This window comes from Amborella trichopoda, chromosome 9, assembly GCF_054954075.1.
Source record: "Amborella trichopoda isolate Santa Cruz 75 chromosome 9, AtrichopodaSantaCruz75HAP2 v2.0, whole genome shotgun sequence".
Taxonomy (NCBI): Eukaryota; Viridiplantae; Streptophyta; class Magnoliopsida; order Amborellales; family Amborellaceae; genus Amborella; species Amborella trichopoda.
Window position 1 is genome coordinate 49,075,570 of NC_142344.1, and position 26,051 is coordinate 49,101,620.

The 26,051-nt window shown below is 36.6% G+C and overlaps 1 non-coding gene across 1 annotated transcript in view; it reads right to left on the bottom strand.

Moving 5' to 3' along the window:
• Window positions 1-1,282: 1,282 nt before the first annotated feature.
• LOC18441740 (putative amidase At4g34880) overlaps window positions 1,283-26,051 on the bottom strand; it is a 34,532-nt gene continuing 9,763 nt past the window's right edge. The window contains exons 2-5 of the transcript XR_002282163.1: window positions 4,841-5,055; window positions 4,148-4,390; window positions 3,071-3,269; window positions 1,283-1,645 (exon numbers count right to left, since the gene is read on the bottom strand). This is a non-coding gene — a transcript (putative amidase At4g34880). The remainder of the gene's footprint in view (window positions 1,646-3,070; window positions 3,270-4,147; window positions 4,391-4,840; window positions 5,056-26,051) is intronic.

Consider the following 26,051-nt stretch of genomic DNA (forward strand, 5'->3'; position numbering starts at 1 on the left):
TTCTATTAATTTTTATTGATTTTGTATCCTGTAAATTGAGCTGGAAGAAACATAGTTCTTTCTCGCCCAAGGTTCATGGGTAAACAAAGCCATGTAGTGTTTTGTTATTATCTCTAATAGGATGATTCCCTTATATTTTTATATTTAGGATATGACTTTTTTTGGTTATTCATTGGTTTGAGATTTACTTGAAGTTATATCATTAAACTAAAAGTGACATCTTGCATAGTGTAACATTGGAACATGGAATAGCGCATTGTAGTGACATAATGTATGAATTGACTTTTGATACAAAGAAGTCACAATTATTATTGATTGTTATATTTGAAATCTAAGAGTTGAGGATATTTGGGCACAAATTCCAAAATTAAATTTCTCAAATGTTATAATATACTTTAATCTATTGAATTTCACATCCAATAGCTAAAAGAGACTGTGAACTTGTACAAAAAATAAATGATTTCATAATATACAATGCCATAGGATAAAAGTCATACTAGTGCACTATACTAACAATCAAATTATACTAAGATAAAACAAAGTGTTTATGGAACCTATTCGCCTGGAAATATTAATGGATTTGGATTAACAAGGTTCAAGTAATCATCGAACTACCACGAAAGAAAGATTCAGTTAAGTATCTTAAGAGTATTCACATCATAAAGGTATTGTGTACAATGAGCTATTTATCTTTGGTACAAGGACGTCAATAATGCTACTGGCTATTACATGTCAAATTGGATATTTTGGGGTGTCTCACAAAGTTTGAGAAATTTTTATTTTTTATTTATAACTCGAAGTTTAATCAACAACACTTTACAACTATCCGACTTGAAATCTGACGGATAAGAGCGATTATGACTTCCTTGTACTAAAAGTAAATGGTCTCTTAGTATGGTTTTCGTATCATAAATTTTATAGATAGAAAAGAAGCAAAATATCCCTTGAACTCATTTTCTTGTGCGTATTCGAACATTAAAAGCACAATAGGAATAGGCTTGGGCTTGAGTGGTTATTAGTTGATATCAAGCAATGCTATACATTCCAGGTTCTATTCCTAACACTGAACTACTCCAAAAACAAAGGAAAAAAATAAAACCCACATAATTAATATTCAGACAGGTGGCCAATTTAGATGCATTAATACCAATCATCAGCCGCATAATTAATATTCAGACAGGTGACCAATTTAGATGCATTAATACCAATCATCAGGATGCATTGTATTTATCATCAAATAAAAGTGGGTCGTACTATTAAGTGCAAAACACAACCATTTGCATCAAGACTTGAAGGTTGGAGGCCTTCTAACGTGTGTTGCTTGCTCAAAAGAATAGGCGATCTCAATCAACTTGGGCTCTGAGCCCCTGAGTCCACCAATACAAATCCCAAATGGCACACCTTCCTCGTCATAGCTAGCAGGCACAGTGATCCCAGGATAACCTCCAATTGCTAATATGGTATAGACTGGACTATTAGCAGGAGCCAGAATAGCATCTAATTTCTTCTCCCTCATCACCTTCTCAATACCATTTCTTGATAACTCTTTGAGATTTGATATGGCCCTTTTCACTTGGCTACTGTTTGACTTGTTTTAGCTCTCAGCCAGTATGAAAATGTCTTGTCCATACTCTTTCAGCTTCTCCTGTGCGAAATAACTATTTATCAGGATCAGTGTTGGAAAACCACGACTTGGGGATGGAAGTCGGCCATGGGTCGAGCCCAGGTTAACTCGGTTGAATTCCAAGTTACTTGGCCCAAGTTGGCCAGGGTCTGGCCAGGGCAAAACGTGTTAAAAATAAATCAATACAAACGAATCCCAAAATATCCAAAAAAGTTCTAAAACATGTTTGAAGTAAAATTAAAGAAAACACATCGAAATGAGGTTTAAAAAGTAGTAAAAAAAAAAAATGGATTTTAAAAGAATAAATTTTGTGATCGGGGTTATTTTAGATATAATCTAAAAAGAAGGGAAAATGTAAACATAAGTATTCACGGTCAAAACAATTCAATATTTTACAAAAATGATAAAAACATAAAGAAACATATTACAAATAAATTATTATATTTTTGGATTTTTATAAATTTTTTATTTTTTCAGGGAAATTTATGTCCATCTCATTATTTGTTGAGTTAATTATGGTCTGCTTCCAAAATATTCAGTATTTACATAGAAGTCCTCACTCCCCCGTTTTTTTATTTTTTTGACTAGTGCTAAAAGGAACATGAAAATAATAGATATAATACAAAATCATCTCTCTTAATAGAATATATTATTCCATATTTCCAAAAAAACAAACCAACATATTTCATGTTTTCCCCCTAACTGGGAATTTCAATTGTATGTTCAAGGGATGTAACCTGCGCTATTACTTTTTGACCCATTATAGTGTACTTACATAGTTTTGTAACAAGCCAACCATCCACTTTGGAGGTTTAAGTCAGATGAAGGAATATACTATCGCACTAGTTTGGTTAACATTGTCCTCAACAATTTAGAGTTATTTTTGGATTGAATTACTCCTGCTAGATCATGCTTAAGCTCGGGTTTGAACCAACTGAAAAGGTGTATTCATGTCTATTGCAAATCATGAACAAAAGTAAAATATTAGTTGTGATATTTATTTTTGGTAATTTGAGGCATCCTTCACACAAGGAGGATCTAAAAATGGAACATGTATTGAAGAAGAGTGAACACTCTGATGTAATATCATCATCTTCATCAGAGCCTTATCCCGACACCCTGATATACCAAAATACTACCAAAATGGCTCTTGTTGGGGTCTTTTTGGATGCAACAATTACTATCCATCAAAGAGTGATCTAATATACTTCTAATTTTTCTTCTTCTTTTTGAATTAATGAAAATGGGTAGGGAATCATTTACCCGTTTGATAGATTTCGGCCTGCTAAAAGAAAAGACTGAACACCCTAGTATGTTAAAATAAAAGTAGAAGTCAATTTGATCCAGGGCTAACATTCAAAAGAGATTAAATGAGGATAGAACATCATCAAGTTCTATAATTAAAGTAGAGAAGGGGAAGGGGATGGGGGAGAGGGCAAGAGATACCTCTTTTGAATGCTTTATTTTGAAAGCAATCACATCTGCCAATGTCCTAACAGGAGAAACCAGTTGCTCAGACAAGTAAGCAGTCAATGACTTTTTGAACTCATAGAGCTATGCCAACCCTTCTCCGCTCTCTCGAACATCCAAAATGACATTAATATTTGATATTTCTATCTTATCTACCAGAATGGCTCCCTTTTGCCTGCGACACAACCAAAAGCATATCATAAATCTATTTGAGAATTTTCTGATGCGGTTATTCCATAGCATATTGTCAAAATTTGATAATTCCCCATAATAATTTGAAAATTATTAGGAATATTTTTTAACAGAACATAAGATAGAAGAAATTTAAAGGAGACAAGTAAAAATAGAAGAAAAATGGAACTTTAGCTTTCAATGGTGTTTGAATTTTGAGTTTTTACAATCTAGTTTTTCTCATACTATCTGCCACTCATATTTTACTTATAAGTGGTATTTTCAATACATATTCATCTTTTAGATGAGTTTTATTTTAAAGAAGACAAAAATCAAATTAAAATAAGTGCAGTGTTAGGATAACAAGGAAAAATACATCCTTATGAAAATTTAGTTAGAGGGAATAACTTTTACACCCCAACCGGCTTATAGCTATAGGATAGGCTGAGCTCCAAAACATAGCCAAAGGGATCTTTTCTGGTTCAAATTTTGAATACAACTTGGATATGAAAAATAAACAATTTTTAAAAAAATTGTTTTTAGTTGATGAAGTCCTAGATTTCTTATACACCAAATGGGAGCCTCATAGTCTTCTATTTTGTATGCAAATTTATATAGTTGATTATTTTTTTTTTTGATAAATTTTGATCTTTCAGATGAGGCCTACGTGTGTGCAAAATTTGAGCCTAACGGATCCCTAGGTTTGAAAGTGACTTATATGACAGTATAACGATGTTGGCTTACATGATATTTTTTCTTCTGAACGATATCAAAACTGATACTCAAGTTTTGGAATATTCAGTTTCTCTTCAAACCCTTTCTCTGTGTTTCAATGATCATAATACATCATAATAAATTTCAAGTGGCTTCTCTAATTAGTACCTTAATGTTTTAAAATGGGTTTCGAATGTCTATGCTAACACAGATGTCCCTGAGAAATTGAAGAAAGGCTCTCTTAGAATCCCCATTCTTTTCCCTCTAAGACCCTCTGCGTTGAGAAATTGCTTGTAACCCCCAGCAGGTATGAACTTGGATGCTGCTATTGTAGCTTTCTTGTCCCTTTGATCAAAACCAACAATTTCATCCAAAACAAACACTGCATCCAATACAGTCCGGCAAATTGGCCTGCCATTTTCTACATGTTAATCCAAACTGTATACGAAATTGTTCAAAGTCAGTATGTAGCATTCTAAATAACAACTATTGAATCTGAATATACTGAGTGGATAGGAAGGAGGTAATCAATCCTATGTTGTTCTTGCAATAGCACACATAACTGATGAAAAGGAAACTATGCCATACGCACTTTGTATGGTGGGTATGACATAGAATCGCAAACTGTTCCGCCATAATTTCACGATTATTGTTCAAATAGAAAGACCAATATAAATAAGAACTACTTCCTAAAAAGAAAATAAAAGATCAATATTACTCCACCTATCATTGAAGAAAACGGTGGTGATGATCCTATTCTGTATATATACTTTCACAGTGAGTGAAGCATGCTGTCCTTTAAGGAATATTGGGGGTTTGTGCTTTATAATTGCTTCTCATATTTATGTACAGAAAGCTTACCCAACAGTGTCTTGTCGAGGAGATATAAGAATAACTCCAGCTCTACTAGTGAGGCCAAGAGTGGGCTCGATCCCAACTATGCTGTTAGCACTTGATGGAGTAATGATGGAGCCATCAGTTTCGGTGCCTAAAGTTACAGTTGCTAGATTTGTTGCAGCACTTATCGCTGACCCAGTGCTCGATTCAGATGGGTTCGCCGACAGGACATAGGGGTTCTTTGAAAAAACACCAGAAAACAATAAGAAGAAGAAGAAGAAGGAGAAGAAGAAGAAAATTGTGCTCATGCCATATAGGTTCAAATCTAAAGCATAGTATTCATGGTTTAACATTATAAGGGGTAAGTAAAGATAGTTCATTGCATAATTTTGTGAAAAACATGCGAAAGCTATTTTATTTAATAACTTTGGTCCACCTCCTGGCAGATTGATCTTCATCAAAGAATTGATAATGTATGTTATTATTTGAATTTTAATTACTTTCTTTATATGAGAGATTTGAAATTTTGGGAATGTGTATTCGTCACCGTTTCACACCTAAAATATTAGAAAAATTTTAAATAACAAATATCTATGCTGCGCAAGTAAGTTCACCATTTTCTAATTTTGAATTATATTTGTTTCAAGTGCACCCACGTGGGGCCACACTCTAAATTTTAGCCCAATTTTATTTGTTATTTGAAATAAAAATTATTGTCATCATCATTAGAGTTTTTTTTCAACTAATTGAGATCAACTACACGAATCATGGTCCACCATTTTGCTCTATCAAGTTATTTGGAAAAAAAAATGAAATTTATTAATTATGCACCAGCTCAATTGTCTATTGGAGTTCAAATAGCTCGGAAGTAGACTTAAAAATGTAGAAAGTAGATTAGAAATCGCCTCGGCGAAGCCGAGGTTGAGTTACCTTGCCAATCAGGTCGAGTCTTGAAATACTCGAAAATATGTGAATGTTTTTCAATGGCGCCAAAAAGCGGATTGTTTGAAGACATTTTTCAGCTCCTTGGTCCTTGATTCGTAATAAAGAGGACGCCGGTCAATATAGCCTTAACATACAGTGGAATTCTCGACAGTCTCAGAATTTTTCCAGAACGACTAAGAATTTTCTCAAGTACTTCAAAAGGCCACCTGCCAAGTTTCGTTGCAATCTGACATGTCTAAGGAATTGCAGACACAGAAACAATTTCAGAAAAATCAGTCTCTAGCACCCTGAAACGAACTTCGTAACTAGAGCTCTATTTTTGGAGCATCAAATTGCTATGGGATCACCGCCATTGAATCCGACCCTCAAGTTTCGGCTTAATCGAGCACTCCAGGATAAGTTATGGGTAAAAGACCAAAAAGGGGTCGGCCGCCCACTATTCCCGTGCACCGTCTTTGCTCCAAATCACCATTAAAGGTGGTTGTTTTTACAGTCTCGGGCAGTATCCATATCTCATTCGTCGTGAGTCGGATCACGTTCAAATTTTGTAAGCATGTTCGTCTCATCAAGTTAAGCGTTTCGATATATGGCACGCCCCGTGACAACGCCCAAACAAGGAGAAAAGCTAGATAGAAGTTACTAATCATTGAAGAAAGTTGTAGAAAAATCAACAGCAACACGCCTCGCTCCAGCGGCCAAATCACGGCGCTCGCAGTTAGATTGATGTGAGACCAGTTCCATCGTGTGCGTAAGGTCTAGCGCTATCTCTTGTCCGAACTCTGTATATGATGAATGGTCGGATTTCACACACAAAGCCAATAAAGTGACTGTAAATTTCGGTGCCGAAATTTCAGATTCCGGTCAAAACTCAAAAGTTGCGAAATCTTCGTCCGGGCACAAAATCGAGCTGTATTTGTTGCCACATGATCGTGACGGCATGCTTAGTGTCATCCAGTTAAGAAATCACGATGAAACATTAAGAAACGAGCGCACTATCGATCCGAAGTTTTCAAGATCCATCCAAATTTCAAGTCGCATGATCGTGGCTTAAAAACATGATCCACGGCTCGAAGATGGTATCAAATAGATCGCCTTGCCGAGCCCTACTAGAAAACAATCATCTTTTTGACAAATGAGAGCCAGAGCAATCCTAGATCATCTACGGAAGATCATGTATGTTTTGGGGCAGCAGCAGGGACTGTATTGAAATTCCATGAATTGTGAGGCAGGGGTAAAACAATCATTTTGCACTATTTTTAGAATTTATTTTAATTCAAAATAATTGTAATTATCATCAATTGAGACAGGCTTTCGACATCCACCCATGTTTGGGCTTAATTTTATAAATACATGCGAAACTTAATTATAAAGGGCTTCTCTGGTTCTTCCCTGATTCCCCTTCAGACTTTCAATTGATCAATAAAGTTCAGCTGCAGTATAGGAATGTCACACTTGCATATAAGGAAAAGAAGACGGTTGACCCCAAGCGTCGCTCTTGCATCTGAGGAAAGCATTGCTCTTGCATATGAGGAGAGGACGGTTTCAAGCAAAAAATTGCTCTCATGTCAGAAGCGTTGCTCTTGCATCTGAGGAGAAGAGGACGGTTACAGGCCAAAAGTGGCTCTCACAATAGGAGAAGGTGGAAGCGCTTTGATGGGGTATACTAGACATACGAAGCTGACTTCTCTGACAAGGAACTGGCCTATGATGGAGAGCCTACCCTGTTCACAGTGACGCCCCTTCCACAAAACAACATGGACTTTACTGTTGTGCTGGAGGACTTAGCTTCCAACAGGCATCATAAACACGGCAAGCAATACCCTTTGCTTACCCAAGTCATTGTTGTGTATGACAATAGCCGCGCGTAACTATTCACCAAGCATAACCACAGTCAAAAGCAACTTACTGCCATTCATGAAAGGATTGTCAAGTGAACAGCCACCGCCGCACGTGATAAACGCCGTATGCATCATGTCGTTGGCCATGCGCGACTGAGGCACTGATAAGCGCCGCGTGAGGCTAGCGCCGCTTGTGTCTCTAAAGCCCAGCGCCGGTTGCGCTTCTTGACGACTAATGCCGACTGTGACTAAGAGGGGTAACACTGACTGTGTTGGACAAAGGGTGTAACGCCGGCTGTGTTCACTGTCGTCGCACGTGTTCGCTCCTGACGGTGACCTTTCACCTTCCCACGACCCTTCGTCTCCCCAACAATTGTGCACTTTTCCCGGACTCCTCGTTTTCCTACGACGATTTGAATCCGTGGCAGCCTTTCGTCTCCCCGCAACTGTTTGGCTACTTGCGGCTGTTTACTTTCCCTGCGACCTTCGGTTGCCCACCAGAAAACCGTTTTCCCGCTCGCTGGAAACCAACTATGACACCTGCTCCACTACTTCCCGACGCCGGAAAACACTTCTGCTCACCGCTGCTACTCTTCCACTACTCCCTGGTGACGGAATGCCATCAGGAAACAATCGGAAATCCACGGAATGCCCCGGCGACCCTCACTTTCCTCTTTCCCACCTCTCCGGTATCTCAAGAATTACTGTAGGAACCTCAGTTTGCCTCAAAAACCTGCCTGTTCCTCAATTCCAGCGACGACAACCACTGCGACTATCTCTGTCTTCCCTTCCGGTGCTCTCGCCTCACAGTCGTAAACTTCTTCTGCTCACCAGATTGCTTGCAAACCCTCACCTGAGTGCTTCGCTGACACCGTAGTTCTCACTTGAAGTCCTTTCCTCTCTCTCACGGTTACTGTTTTACTTGAGATAAAACAGTGAAAAATGGGGTTAATCCCCTTATATAGGAAAAGCTTCACCAATGTACCCCTCACAAAACAAGAATACCTGACAGGTCCTTGAAGGCCAATCGGCGATGAGCCGGACTGGGTCAGGCTTAGACTCGAGGCCCGAACAGAGGCCTACTGCCGACCACGCAATGCCAAGCACCAACTTTCAGATGGGATGAATCAGGTCGGGTTCAGACCCGAGGCTCGAATAGAGGCTTACTACTGCCTGTGCAACGTCGAGCATTGACCTTCAGAAGGACCGGATCGGGCCTAAGCTCGAGGCCTGAACTCAGACTAAAAGACAGATGTGTTCCGTATTGTCGAGCGTGACGAACACTGCGTGCAACCAACGCTGCGCGCGCCAGTACTACTGCTGCTTGTGGCCACTCCCATGCATGTCAGGCCGCTCGTGCTAGCGCTATGTGTGGCAATGACTATCGTTGCGTATGTTGCTGCTGTTTGTGGCTAGCGCCACACATGTCTAAACTTGATCATCACAGTGAGTATTCTACCACTATCCTTAGTGGAGTTGTATCAAAGCCGTAGCCTCTGTCATCCCCAGTGGAGTTGAATCCAAGTCGTTCGACCTAGACCATGACTGGTCATCCTCAATGGAGTCAGGAGAAATCCACTGTCCCTCATCCCCAATAGGAACCACACCCGTACTACAGCCCATTGATCCCTAGCGGAGTTAAGGTCATGTTTACCCCTTTAATCCTCTATGGGTTAGTCTCGCACCAAGCTATCTTATCCCCAGGAGTCGGGTTACCTTCCATGAACCTATTCCCCATGGAATTCCATCCTTCACCTTAGGGAATCATACGCGGCTTCTCTATCTAAATCCTTGATGGACTTAATCATTCTATCCCTAAGGAGTCAGATAACAATCCACAGACCTATACCCTACAAAGCTTCACCTATTGGGCGACCCACACCATAGTCTGAGCAGCATGACCTTAAACTGCACAGTCTTGGTTTGAGCTGCATGACCTTAAAATGCACAACCTTGGTCCAGATGCACGACCTTAAACAACATGGTCCAAACTATATGACCTTAAACTATAGCGGAGGTCTAGTTGCACGACCATAAACTGTACGGTTCATGCTCCATGACCTTAAAATGCGTAGCCACGATCCAACTGTATGACCCTAAACTGGAGTGCACGTCTTGGCAACATGACGTTAAAAGGCTTTGCACCATGGTCCAAACTATATGACCTTATACTGTAACAGAGGTCTAGTTGCACGACCTTAAACTGCATGGTCATAGTTGTATGACACTAAACTGCATAACCACAGTCCAAGCAACATGACCTTAAACCATAGTGCACGTCCTGACAGCATGATGTTAAACTACTTTGCACTGGTCTCAGAGGCATGACCTTATACTCACCCCCACACACGCGAACATGCCCTTTACGTGCATTTTCACTCATGTCTTCCCAAACCGACCCGTCTGTGTGCGTACATCACCTTCATCAACTCCCCAGTGAATTCCTTCATTACCATTCATCATTCCCCAGTGAGTCTCACCCGAGTTCACAAAACGACGAACCATCCTACCATCCATACTCGTCGTCAGCTAGTGGGTCACCACTTTCCACCTTCCATTCATACATCATCCATCCTTCATAGGTAGCCTCGTGCCAACTCCCCAAAGTAAGTCAAGACCACTACCATACTCACTCCATGGCCTCAACAGACTGCCATCTATCTCTACTAACTCTACTATGATATAGCTTTATGACCTTAAACTGTAGTACACGTCCTGGCTGCATGACGTTTAAAGGCTTCACACAAGTCCTGAAGGCATGACCTTAAACAGGCATTCACAAAAAAAACGGGCATGGTGTATACCTAAACAAGGGAACGCCATGAGTAAATGACGGACGGACATGATCACAAAACTATGAGTAATAGTGTTCCGTGAATAAAAACCCAGGCAAGGTGAAAACCCAAACAGGCACCGTGAGTAAAAATGAAAAAATAAGGGTGGAAATGGACGAAAGGTCATGGGTAAAAAAGCTCTCTTAAAAAGAAGTTGGTGAAAACTTTCTCTACGGCGCCGCTTTCGAAGTCCAAGTGAAAATTTGCAAAGGACGCTTGGACCAATAACAGGTTGATGCAACACTCACCTCAATAAGCGGCTTCAACCTACATTCAAAATAAAAATCCTTGGTGTCATTATACCAAGACCCAAAACTACGAGCATCAAACAAGATTCCGACAGCTTGAGTCCATTTCAAAAAAGGACTCGAAAGACAGAAGACTCGCTAAGAAGGTAAGACAAGTTTCATGAGGAAGAGTACTATTCCCACGAGGTCACAAACACACTCCAAGAGATGCTCCAAAAAGACCAAAGTCAACCAGAACTTGGACCAGTTATGCAAACAAAACTACATGCAGTAGGCAGGGGTTACACCCCCAGCTGGTCACCTCGATAAATTGAGGTACCCTACCCGTCGAGTACAATCTGGTGCACCACGCAGATGGTCACCAACCAAAGGCCCTTTAGCAAACCACCAAAAACAAAATAAACAAAACCAAACCAAACCAAAATGGGAAAAATGCCCTTCAGCATGGCACTCAACCGCCAGACGAGCTTCATTCTGATCAACGAGGTCCATACAAAATCCTCAGCTGTCAGAATCACAATTAGTCCCTTGAGGGTGAGGACTTCGACAGGATCTATCAGAAAAGTCTCTTCTCCCCCTAAAGTCTCCACAGATAGACCTGTATATTGCATCCAAACGTCTGAGCATCCTAGTTACAACATTACATCGATGTCCTCGGCGTTCACGTGGTCCTTTGGTTAGGAAGGAAAAAGAAATAAAGCCGAAGGAATTTTTTTGAATGTTGTCCTTCTCGCTTCTCCCTAAGCACAACATTCGACGGGGCAAGCTGTTTGAAGACATTTTTTGGCACCATTGTCCAAGATGCTGGATAAAGAGGAAGACGTTGACATACAATGGAATTCTCGATAGTCTAGGAATTACCCCATAACAAGTCAGAATATTCTCAAGCACTTCAAAAGGGCACCAGCCAAGTTTCGTTGCAATCCTATATGTCTAAGGCAGTGCAGACAAATAAACAATTTCTAAAAAATTACTCTCTTGCACCCTGAAATGGACTTCGTAACTAGAGCTTTATTTTTGGTACATCAAATTGCTATGGGACGACCGCCATTGGATCCGGAACACCTTATGGGTAAAGTTTCAGCTTAATCGGGCACTCCAGGACAAAGTTATGGGTAAAAGACCAAAAAGGGGTAGGCCACACACTATTCCCATGCGCTCTCCCTGCCCCAAATCACCATTAAATGTGGCTATTTTTACAGTCTCGGGCAGTGACTTTCAGATGCCATATCTCATTCGTCCCAAGTCAGATCGTGCTCAATTTGTGATCATGTTCGTCTCATCAAGACGAGCATTTTGAGATGTGGCATGCCCCGTGATGATGCTCGAACAAGGAGAAAAGCTAGAGAGAAATTGCTTATCTATGAAGAAAGTTGCAGGAAAATGAGCAGCGACACGCGTCGCTCGAGTGGAAAAATCACGGCTCTCGTAGGTCAGATTGACGTGAGACTAGTTCCATTGTGTGCGTAAGGTCTAGGGCTAGTTCTGTTTAGAACCCTGTACATGATGAACGGTCAAATTTCGATCACAAAGCCAATAAAGTGACTGTTAATTTCGGCACCAAAATTTCGGATTCCAATCAAAACTCAAAAGTTGCGAAATCTTCGTCCAAGCACGAAATCGAGCTTCATTTATTGCCACACGATCCTCATGGTATGCATAGTGTGATCCAGTGAAGAAATTATGAAGGAACATCAAGGAACGAGCGCACTATCGATCCAAAGTTTTCAATATCCATCCAAATTTTAAGTCGCATGATCGTGGCTTAAAAACATGATGCATGGCTCGAAATTGGTATCAAATCGATCGCCATGCCGAGCACTACAAGAAAATAGTCATCTTTTTGAAAAACGAGCACCAGAGCAATCCTGGATCATCCACAGAAGTTCACGTACGTTCTAGGGCCGTAGCAGAGACTGTATTGGAATTCCATGAATTGTGAGGCAGAGACAAATCGATCATTTTACACCACTTTTAGAATTTATTTTACTTCAAAATAATTGTAATTATCATCAATTGAGATATTTTTGGGCATCCACTCATGTTTGGGCCCAATTTTATAAATACATGCTAAACCTAATTGTAAAAGGCTTCCCTAGCTCTTCCCTGGTGACCCTTCAGACTTTCAAATGATCAATAAAGTTAGGTTTTCTTCTTTGAATTCAGGGGTGCATCTTGGAGAGAGAGAGAGGAGAGAGAGAAGAAATGGGTTGGTATCTTTCAATAAGGTAATTTTCTCTCTCCTCCTCTCGTCTCTCTCTCTTTCTCTCACCACTCGTCTCTATCTTCTTCTTTCCTCCTTTTTTTCTCTCTTGCGTTCTCTCTCTTTTCTTTCTTCTTTTTTTCTCGGCTTCACTCTCTTCTTCTCTCTAGACACGCACGGCTATGGCAGAGCATTGCATGTCATCTTTTGCCTTCTCTTTCTCTAACCCACATGGCGATGACAACGCTGTGTGTGTCCCATTCTCTCTCTCTTTCTTCTTCTTGTTGATCTTTCTCTATGTTTCTCTCTGACTAAATGTGCATGGTGATAGCACCGCCATGCATGAACCTCTCTCTCTCTATTCTATTTTTCTCTATCTCACATACACGGCGATGACAACGCGGTGTGCGTTTTCTTCTCTCTTTTCTTCTTCTTCCTCTTCTCCTTCTTTCTTTATTCTCTCTCTGCTCTATCCTTCTCTATGTCTCTCTCTATCTGAACATGCATGGCGATGGCAATGCCGTGCATGAATCTCTCTCCCTACTTTCTTCTCTCTCTAACACACATGACAGTGGCAACGCCGTGCGTGTGTCTTGCTCTCTTCTTCTCCTTTCTTCTCCCTTCTCTCTATGCTTTATCTTTCTCGTTGTCTCTCTTTGTCGGAACATGCACGGCGATAGCAATGCCGTGCACGAATCCCGTTATTCTCCCTTCTGTCTCTGCTCTGTCTTTCTCTTTGTCTTCCTCTCTGAACATGCACGACGATTGTAACTCCGTGTACGAATCTCTCTTTTTGTTTTCTCCTCTCTCTGACACACATGGTGGTGGCAATGTTGTGCATGTTTCTTTCTTTCCTCTAACATGCACGGTGATGGCAACACCATGCACGAATCTCTCTTTCTATTTTCTTCTCTCTCTGACACACACGGTGGTGGCAACGCCATGCGTGTTTCTTTCTCTCTTCTTTCCCTATTCTTCTTCTCTTTTTCTTAATCTCTTTATCACTCTTTCTTTCTTTCTCCTCTGACTCTTTCCTAATCTCTTTCTTCACTTTCCTTTTCTATTTCTTCTTTCTTTCTTTTTCATGTCTCATTGTTCACCTTCCTTCTCTCTCTACTTTCTTTTTCTTTTTTATCTTTCCTAAAACTCTCTCTCTCTCTGTCTTTCTTTCCCTCACCTTGACATTCCTTTTCTCTCTCCTTTCCAGTCATGCACGATGCTCATTGCCGAGGATGACGTTCTTAGTTTTTCTTTATCTTCTGAAAATATGCGCAGTGAGTCGGGCCTTAACCCGAGTGGCGGGCCGGGCCTCTATCCAAATTCCCCCTTTCCCATGTGGTGCACGGCGATGATCATCACCGCGCATGATATTCCTTTTTCATTCCTGTCTCTCTCTCTTTCTATCATCGACAGCGAAAGTCGATCATCATCCATGTTCTTTCTCTGTCATGGACAGCAGAATTCCATCGCCGTCCATGTTTTCTCTCTCTTCTTTCTTTCTTTTCTTTCTCTCTTTTCTTTTCTTCTCTCTCTTCTGTTCTCTCTCCTTTCTCTTTCTTCTCTTCTCTTTCCTTTCCCTCTCTTCTCTTCTCTTTCCTTTTTCTCTTCATCTCTCGCCTTTCTTCTGCTTTCCTTCTCTTTTCTCTTATATCTCTCTTCTTCTCTCTCTTTCTCTCTCTGCTTTTCTTATTCTTTATCTCCCTCTGTCTTCTTCTTTTTCCTCTCTCATTTGACCTAAGGACACGTCTAGCACTGTCACGGTAGTCTCGTCATCGAGCAGTACTATCGTTGTGCCGGCCTAAGTTACCGTGCTCGTCTTGCTGCCACGTCGAACTTGTTATTGTGTCGGGCTGGTTGATGTTGGTGTTGGTGTTCTATCGTCGAGTAGTACTGCTGCAGTGCCAGTCTCGTTACCGTGCCTGTCTTGCTACCATGTCAGGTCAATCATCATACCAATCTAGGCACTGTGCTAAGCTAGTCACCCGATCAAATGTATCTTTCTTTTCTTCTTCTTTTCTCTTCTTCCTTCTCCCAACACTCATCTAATCATTTCTTCTCTTTTCTCTTTTGAATGTGCACTCCTTGTGTACATTCACCCAAAGACAAGGTGGGGTCCTTTGGCCCACTTGTCTTGTAAAATTAACCATATGTGTGTGATTGCAAAAACAAGAGAATACAGGCCAAGGGAGACGATTTCGAACCAGTTGTAGGACTGGGGGGCTTTCTTCGTGATCTAAGAGGGCGCCCACATGAGCCAGCTCGAGTAAGTTCCCAACCCACCTTAAATTCCTCTCTCATTGGTTGGTACACCTACCCTTGCTCCGGAGCAAGGTTTCCAAGAGAGCGATCTCAAGTTCTGGGTTCCCCAGAAACCCGAGACGTGTGCCTCCAGATCATCTGGATTCAGAGGGCGAGATCGAGGCACCTAATCACGGATAAATTTCAAGCAATGAGACTTGTCCCCATTGAAATGAAGGGCAACAACCCTACTAAAAAATGAAATTTTATGAAATAGATCGTATTGCAATTCTAGATTTTATTTGTTTTGCTTTTTTTTTTTAACCTTATTGTCCACTTTAAATTAAGCTTGTCTAAATGTGCCAGAATCCAATATTAGAGGTACCCATCATCTCATTCCTAATTGAAATTATAAATTGTCCATATAATATCTTATCAAGGGTTCCAAAAAACTCATATCTATCTCTAAAAATTCGTCTTATTGAGGGTCCAAAATTGGTGGGGGATCGATCCAAGTGTGGCTCGTAAGTAGCCAATTTACCCTTTTTTAAAGCTTTACAAAATTGATATATATATATATATATAGGAAAAGATGAGGCTAGCCCACTAGCTCATATGAACATATGAGCCCAACGTCCCAGATGGAATCTGGGCCGATCTGACGATCACGGATGTCAGATAGTGTTTGAATTTTAGTTTTTTTTTTTCTAAAATTTCAAGTGATTTGGATCTGTAAAAAAGAGATAAATAAATTAAGTTCAATCACTACTGGACATCCATGATCGTCAGATCGGCCCTGAACCATTGGGCTCATATGTTCATATGAGCTAGTGGGCTTATCCCATCTTTTCCCCACAGATGTCAGATAGTGTTTGAATTTTAGTTTTTTTTTTTTCTAAAATTTTAAGTGATTTGGATCTGTAAAAAGGAAATAAATAAATAAAGTTCAATCACTACTGGACATCCATGATTGTCAGATCGGCCCTGAACCATTGGGCTCATATGTTCATATGAGCTAGTGGGCTGATCCTATCTTTTTCCTATATATATATATATATATATGTGTGTGTGTGGAAAACTCTTCCCAACGCCTATAGGCTAAAATGAACAGTGATTTCGCCTACCCTCATCACTATCCAAACTTCATCGTACGGTCACATTAGTCTGGTAGTGTTTTATTTTTTATTTTTTTCTACATATCGAATTGATCTAAAATTTGGAACATGTGTTGATAAAAAATAGGATAATCTAATAAAAATATACAAACAATACTTCGTAAAATATAAATTGACCAAACTACCCCTGAAATATTATAGGGGTGCTTTGATGAATTTGTACTCTGCGAAATATTTGTTTTATATTTTTATTAGGTGCGGCTCACTAAAATGCACACACGCTCCAAATTTCAAATAATTCAGATTTATAAAAAAAATAAAAATTGAAACACTACCGGACAATCATGACCGTGCGATGGAAGTTGGACGGTGATGAGCTTAGGCAAAATCATTGTTCATTTTCGCCTATAGGCATTGGGAAGACTTTTCCTCTATATATATATATATATATATAAATAATTAGATTAGAATGATAGAATATTAGAATGAATAGATTTCATTAATTAATGATAGAATGAAATCTTATTCTTAATAATCAATGTAATTGTAAATAATGAATGTAATTGTAATGATAATGAAAAAAGAGAATATTAGAATGAATAGATTTCAATAATTAATGATAGAATGATTTCTTATTCTTAATAATCAATGTAATTGTAAATACTGAATGTAATTGTAATGATAATGAGAAAAGAGAGGAAATCAGAGATCAAATCATAGTATGATGCGGACTCACTTAATCATTTTCTCTCTTGCTTATTCAATTAATCCTTTTGAATATGTCGCTTAGTGTTCATCTCTCCTTGATGTATAATAGTTTTAAAAGATTAAAGAATTGGATCAAAAATATATTTTTGATGAAATCAAGATATCAAAAGCTTGAAGACATTTAGAGAGCAATATTTCTGTAAAATTCTCTACACCCATAAAGAGGGATGTGAGTTCTATTTGTAATTATTGTATATTCATCATTGATTTGCTCAATCAAAGATGTGATTACAACAACAAATTTGCACATATAAGAAATATATTACAATATATTATGTTAATCCTTATCATGATCGTATCTTTTTTTATCATTTATCATTCATTAGATATATCATTCTCTAGATCATTATCATCATTCTTATTATTCCCCATCATACTATTATCAATGTGAAACATTGACAACTTGTTTGTTATCGAAGATGTTGTGAAGTAGGAAGACCTTTTGTAAAAATATTAGCAAGTTGTTTTATACTTGAAACATAATCAGGAGTAATCTCTTCACTTTCAACCTTTTTTAGAATAAAATGATAGTCCAGTTCAATGTGCTTGGTCCATGCATGAAGAACTAGATTAAAGGCATGCTTAATTGCATTTTGGTTATTACAACGTAGAATTGCATGATGAATTTTTATCCCCAATTCTGACAGAAAGTGGCGATACCAAGTGATTTTAGTAGCTGTAGAAGACATTGTTCGGGATTCTGCTTCTGAAATTGAGCGTGAAACAATCATTTGCTTTTTACTACTCCAAAACACTAGAGATCCTGCAAAGAAAATACAAAATCAAAACACCGATCTTCTTGTATCGAGATATCCAGCCCAATCTGCATCAGAATAGACGATTAGGTTAACCTGTCTTCCACAAATAGGAAAGAAAATACTAACACCCATGGTACCATTCACATATAGGAGAATCCTTTTGTCTACAACACTTCGAGAATAACCCCATGTAAGAAGGGCTTCGCAGAAGCTTTCAAACCAAGCTCGCAGGGTTTGTTTGAAGCCATATATTGCCCTCCTTAAACTACACACAAGATCAGACTCCTTGGATTCTCCATACCCTAGTGGTTGCTCCATGTAGACCTTGTCTTGGAGATCATCATGCAAAAATGCATTTTTGACATCTAATTGATGTAATCTCCAACCACAGAGATTAGCTATTGCTAATGCTAGTGTTACAGTCTCAATCTTCACAACAGAACTAAACGTTTCTTCATAGTGTAACTTATACTTTTGATTATAACCTTTAGCCACCAATCTCGCTTTGTATCTTTCAATAGTGCCATCAACCTTGTACTTGATCTTATAAACCCACTTACATAGAACAACATTCTTATGTTTTGGTCTAGGTACAAGATCCCAAGTGTGATTTTGATGAAGAGCAAGTAATTCCTCATTCATAGCTTCAATCCACTTGGGGTTTTTTATATCTTATCTGTAGTTATTTGGCTATGTATGTTTAGTGAGTGCAATGAGAAAGGAATAATGTTCAGGGGAGTATTCACCATAGGATGCCCGATCTTATATCGGAAAGAACCTTCGTGGTTGAACATCTCTAGATGACCGACCTGGCTGATTATTGTAGGTTGGTGTACTTTAAATACGTTCTATGGAGGGATTAACATTGCCACCATCACTCGGTACTTAGCCAATAACTACATCTATCAAGGACTCAGAACTATTATGTAGCAATGATTGAGATCTAGCCGATAATGTGTCCCCTGTAGGAGGTATAATAAAAGAAGGTAAAGGCTGCGAGTCATCATTCTGACAAATTTTCTGTGCTTCCTTAAATAATTGTCCCACATCAAAGGTCACATAAAAAGAAACATGTGTCTTTCTCTTAGCAGGAGAGTAACATCGATATCCTTTATGCTCATCACTGTACCAAACAAACACACATTATTCTGTCATTGTAGAGAGTTTTCACTTTAAAAATTTATCAATATAAACATAACGCATGCTACCAAAAGCACGTAAAATTGAATAATCGGGAACTTTTCTTGTGAGCATTTGATATGGGGACATATTGTTTGGATTGGCAAAGGTCGGTAATCGATTAATTACAAACACAGTTTTATGAAATTTCTCACTTAAAAAATGCATCGGTATCCCACTATTAAATATTACAGACATCCCCAATTCACTGATGTGTATGTGTTTTTGCTCTACAATACCATTCTGAGCAGGTCTACGTGGACAAAAGACCTGTTGTTTGATACTATAAGTTTGATAGAAGGATCTAAAATCATGAGAAATAAATTCATCACCATTATCACTACAAAGGACTTTAATTTACTTGATAATGTTTTTCGGTGAATTCTTTGAAGGAATGGAAAACTTGAAGCGCTTCAGATTTGGATTGTAGAAAATATATCTATGTAAAGCAGATGAAATCATCAACAAAACTAATATAATAGCGAGAACCAGAGAGAGATGTAATATCAAATGGTCATTAGGAATCAGTATGAATGAGTTCAAGAAAACAAAAAGTACATTTATTGGCATTAAAAAAAAGTAATTTATGATGTTTTCCAAGTTGACAGCCTTTACAAACAATGATGCTTGGCATTTTATTACACAAAGAGGGCAATGCCCACATTTGTAGCCCTCTAACAGATATGTAACAAGTTTTCCCATAAAAAACCATATGCGATGAGAGCTAGCATAAAAAATTTTGGCAGTATTTAAAATAACCTATGGCTTTCAAGAAAACCTTATATTGAGCTTCAATCTACAATGATGTTGCATAATTTAAACAATATTTTTGTAGTTTTCAATTTTTTAGTCAAGTTTTTTTCCTAAGAAAACACCAGGATTTTCAGAAAAAAAAATTGTACATATATTTGGCTTAATTTTGTTAGGGGTTTTGTTGTGGGGAGTATTATCCTCAATCTAAAATAGTTAATGCATGATTTAAAACTCAATTTGAGCATAAATTTTCAAATATTGTCTTCTGTTCTTTTACTTTTTTATTTTATTCTTGTTTTGTGGTCCACATGGACAGACTCACGGAACCAATGGGGAATATTTGGTCACTAATTTTACCGTTTCTACCCATTGGTCCAATTTTTTAATGTTTTGATCTTATTTATCATTGCAATCCATATTTCCCATGAAATGTGAATATCAAAAATATAAATATAGGGTTTTTATAAATATCCTCTATATTTTGAGGGAGGGTTTCAATAAAGAAAAAATAAAGTTCATATAAGGTTGTGTCTCTAAACAATCAAATTAAGGTACACTTAAAAAATTCACTAGCAGAGATTGTTTCGATGCTGAAAAGCCCTCAAATTGATTATCTCAATATTGAGATGTATAGATGTGAAAAAAAAAGTTTTCAAGTTTGGAAAATAGTGCATTTTAGACAATTTTGGTGGTCCAGCATGAGACTTGATGCTTTGTCCAAAGCAGTGTTTGCAAAATCGAACCGGAGCGGTTAACCCGACATGGGGCCGTAAGCGGTTTAACCGACTTAACCGGTAAACCGACCTTATCAACCGTTCTAACCAGGCAAGTCCCGACGGCCAAAAAATTGTTAAAAAAAATAAAAAAGAATAAAAAAAATATACTAAAATATGATAAGCATATAAATAATGATTAAAACAAAACGCATTCAAATGAAGTTGAAAATTAGTAAAAAAATGTATTTTAAAAGTGAGTTTTAATGACCAAAACAATTTTTAATATTGACCATAATGTAAAAAATAATAAAAGATATATTAAAAATCAAATTTTTTATTTTTTATTTTTAGAAACTTCATTCGGAAAATGGAATCGAAGACCATCCGAAAAGTTTCAAGTCATATAGATGCCCCTACCTAGGTGTTTTTCATGCCCGACTAAATGTATCTTATGGTCTTGTGGGACCTCACGAAACTCTGCCCAACAAGAAACAGGTGCTGATGTTGAGAATGGTTACGTTCTACCAACTCACGAGTCTGAAACTTTCAACAAGGACACGGTTTCTACGAGTCCACGGACTCATATGTAGAAATGGGAAAAGTTTATATAGAGTCGATGCTTTAAACAATCAAATTTGAGCCTATCTCAAAAATTTTACTAGAAGATGATGTTTTGATGTCGAAATATCTTCAAATTGATCATTTCGACATCAAGAAGCATGGACATGTGAAACAAATGGATTTCAAGTGTTGGAAATAGTGTATATTGTAACACATTTTTGGACCGTCAATTTTCAAGATTTTCAAGTTTTCATATATTTGTTGATCTACACTATTTTTTAAATTTTAAATTTTATAAATAAACATAAAAATATATTTTAAGGCTATCACATTGATTTCCATTATTGAAGCCACATTTCTCCACACTATTTGAAGGTAGGCTCTAATTTGATTGTTTAGAACCTAGGCTCTATACAAACCACACCCATATATAATCATGGATATTATTAATCTGTAAAAATAAATAAATTTTAAAAATTAAAAATGATATTTTGTATAGAAAATATTAGAACCATTGATTTTTATTTTTTCTTTGGAGGACTATTATGTAGATCTTCGAGTGCGCATAGCAACAGTTGCGGGCTTGGAAGCACCAAACAATTTTCCTTTAAATAATGACTGAGAAAACCGTGACAAAACGTAGAACTAGTATTAGACCCCACATGGTAGAAACTTAAGGGTTAAGTTATTTCAGGTCCATTTGGACATCAAACGAGGATTTGTACCCACTCCGCCTCCATGTTTGACTCGTGACCGGCTCTATTTTGACAGACAATTAGATTAGGTTTTTAAGAACTAAAAAAAGGCTTTTTTTACTTAATTATTTATAATTAAATTAAAAAATGGGTGCGATTTCTATAAGGTTGCAATTTTAAACAACTCAATTAAGACGCATCTTAAAATTTTATTGTAATTTTACTATAACAAATTCTTAGTATTATCTTAAAATCTATTTTCATACATAATTAAAAAAATTTAAATTTGAAAAATGGTTAAAATCAAGTAGATCTATAAATATATGAAAATCTTGAAAATGGACGGTCTAGATAATCTGTTGCAAGATGCATTATTTTTGAGACTCAATTTTTTTTATTTTTTTATTTTTTTTAATATTTATACATCTCATTGTCGAGATGATCGATTAGAGGGTTTTTTCAACATTAAACCAATATTTCCGACAGATTTTTGAGGTGCATCTGTGATTCTACATTTTAGGGTTACAACCTTATACATACTTTTCCCTTAAGAAATAGCTTATAAAGAGATCATTTATCTTTATTTTTAAGGAGATCACAACTATTGTTAGTCATTATATGTTAAATTGGAGGGCTTTGAGTGAATCACAAAGTTCGAAACTTTCTTTTCGAAAATTTGTGTCTATTCACTAAGATTCCTACAACCATCGTTAAAATCTAAAGGACAAAAGTGATTGTGATCTCTTTGTACAAAAAGTAAATGCATACTTCCCCGTGAAAAAAACTGAAATTGTCCTTAACTTGGTGTTTTTCTTCTGGAGCTAAATGGTCACTTTAGTTGGAGAGGGAAATGAGTTAGAGAGGGAAAAGGCAAAGAATGGAGTTCGAGAAAGTCACAGGTAAAAGACCTGGTTAGATAGAAAGGATCTAGAGAGAGAAAAGGATTGAAACTTAATCATCATTTTCTAAAAAAATACACTTGTAAATATATCATTTATATTTATATTGAATGTTTGAAAGAGGTTTTAATTTTTTTTTTTTTTTTCTTTGAATTATGATATCTTTATTTTACAATTTTTAGGGTAAAGGTTTTTTGAAATATTTTAATATCATAATATTAAAACTTATAGGGGTTTTATTTTTATTATAATTAATAATTATATATTGATAACCAAATCTTGTATTTTATTTATTAATTTATTTGTATTATAAATTTTGTAATGTATTATTTTTTCTTATTGTTGTAAATAAGATTTTTTGAATTCGATGATATTATAAGACATTGTAGATTTGTTCTTATTTTTAAATAATGTCTTATTTTTTTAATTCGATCACACCCAGTGTTTAAAAAATCAACAATCCGTGATGTAATGTTATTATTTTTTTTTACAGTTATCAATAATATATTTTAAATTAGATGATATTGTAAGATACTTCATCCATGATAATTCTATGATTCATTTTTTTTTCTGATGTAAATTTAAACCATCGGTTCTTGTAATACGGTCCGAGTCTTTTATGATTCTATAGAATTTATTTCAATGTTTTCATGGATAATTCACGTATTATGCTTTTACTTCCTTCTTTGTTCATTTGTCTTAGAAATCTCTTATATGTTTTTTATTAATTATAATTATATACAAGAGAATATCTTTTGGAGAATAAATAGGAGCGAGAAAAAAATTATGAAAAATTTAAGAAAGGCTTTTATATGCGTGATTGTTCATACCAAAAGTGCGACCTTCTTTTAGAGAATTTGGAACTTAGAAAAGAATTCACAAAAGTAATAAGAAATACAAAATGGGATTGTATATGATGAGATCATTTATCTTTTATATAAAGTGGTCACAATTACTTAAAACCATCTGATGTGAAATTTGATGGCTTGGATATATCACAAAGTTCGAGAAAATTTCTTTTGAAGTTTAAGCTTGGTCAATTGAATAATTGCAACGACCCAATTTCACATCCAAAAGTCAAGATTGAAGTGACCACTATGTACCAAAAGTAAATCTTCTCATTCTATAATTTCCCATATTAATTTGCTCTAAAGAAAATAAGACTTGAATTAAAAAAAAAAAACTAATTAAATAAATTTTTTAAAAATAATATTTTTATTTTTTTGGATAATTCAGTGGGAAAGACAGACTCCTACCCCTTTCTTTTCTAGTAAATTAGGAATTAGCTTTTTTGAAGGTGTTAGTTGGGTGGTGTTATTGATGGGAACGATAACCACAACGTGGTGGCTAGGATACTATCTATTTACTCCCTCGAGTAAAATCTTTACTAGGATTAATTTAAGGATCCCAAACTGTAGCATATAACCTCTTCAACTGATAGATTAACCTCAATAAGAAAAATTGCTGATTGCACCTTCTAAGTAATTGAAAAAAATAATGTATCAAGATGTAATAGAGACCGTCCAGTTTTTAGAGGGTGAGATCGAGTGTTAAAAAGTCCAATTTTTTTTCTTTTTTTATTTTTATTTTTTATTTTTATTTTTTATTTTTTGAGAATAATCATCTAGTGATTATTAAATAGTGCCCATAATTTCAAATTGAAAAAATCCTCGAAAGTAGGTCTTCTAACCAAGGGAATAAATATATACAATGCCCTTGAAAGAGTATATTACCTGTACCCATAAACAAAATAGGAATTTTGAACCTGCTATTTTGGGTTAAAAAATACCGATTTAATGAAAGTATTTGTATTTTTTTTTAAAACAACACAAGATTGTTAGAGATTCCTTTCCATAGAGAACATAATAATACCGATAATTAGTATCCGGATCCTCGATGCTATGCAATATAGGAAACAAATTTCGTAATAATGGTACCTAATCCTCTATGTATAAGAGATGGCTGTTAACCTTGAGTTTCAGCAAGAGTCAGAGTTATGTGATTGTTCATTGGTTGATAAGTTTTGCTAGCATGCTGAGTCTTTCTACACTCCTTTGCTTTTCCCTACTGGCCTTCTGGTAACTTCCTATCTAACAACTCTTTCTATAACTCGAGATACTGGGCTTCTGGTAACTTCATATGTTCCTCATTTACTGCAATGCACTAACAACTCACTCTCTCTATCTCTCTCTTTCGAATATTTGTTAATGCACTAACAACTCTCTCTCTTTCGAATATTTGTATTTACATTGAGACTCAATGTATTTATTTACATTGAGACTCAATGTACTTATAGCCTCAAGACCTTAACTAGTGGTTTAATTAAAATTGAGACTTTTACATTGTAAAATGATAGCGATTCAGAATCGGGTGATCTGGTTTGAGAATCGGTGATACCGTTACGGATCCATCTAACCAGCTCATTCATATGCCTCCTGCTCTCCACCCGCCATGGGCCCCACTAGCTCATGCACCACATGCACGTAGGGTTTTATTTATATGTACTTGCTCAATCCTATATCTTCGATGTGGGATTGTTTTGCTTCTTTAAAGACGAAAACTACCCTATGGCATATTAAAGGGCATGGCATATTAAAGGGCATAAACGCACCACGTAAGTGGTGAAAAAGAGTGTGTTTACCTGCAGGATCATAATGTACTTAGTATTTATGGATCTAAAATATTTTATTTTTGAACAATAAAAAGTGATCTATAAATTATGCAATGTATTATTTTTTGTTATAGATGTAAATTAGCTGATGTTATAAGACAAATTTCAAATTTATTCTTACTTGTATATTAAAATGATGATAAAATAGTAAAATACAAACCAATAATTCTAAATTTAATATATAATAGTGTATGTAGTTAGATGTTAATAAATGTTTAATGAGATTCTTGATACAGAGAAGGAACATCTCAATATTTGCATATTGATGCAAAAAAGCAAAAGTTATTAATATAGTACCCTCATTTCTTATTGGATTCCTAAAAAACAACATTTATAATGATTTTTAATAAAAATTTTTAATCTGTTTTAAGACTGAATCCTAACAATTCGGCCGATTCTCAATCCAAAACACCAATTTATCGATCCAAATGGGTTTTGGGTTTTTTGGAGCATCGATCCTTGTTTTTAAACCACTGGGATTAACACTTGGTGGCAAGAAGAGACACCTATTTTTCATATTTTAATTTTCTTGCTTATTCATGATTTTGAATTCTGTGCACCTATGACATAAAGTTATGGAGAGAGAATGTGTGTAGAATCTACTAGAAAGTACACGACAAATCTTTTCCCTACTCTCTCTCAGTTCTCCAAGAAACTCGCCCTTTAAAGTTTCAGAATGTGATCTATGTATAGATTTTAAATTTTTTTCTAAAATGCGAAATGTTTCATTTATAGGCAGAAATTACAAAGAAGGTCAGTCAATATATTTTTTTTTGGTCAAAATTTCTCCTTGACTAGTAGATGGAATCCTCGA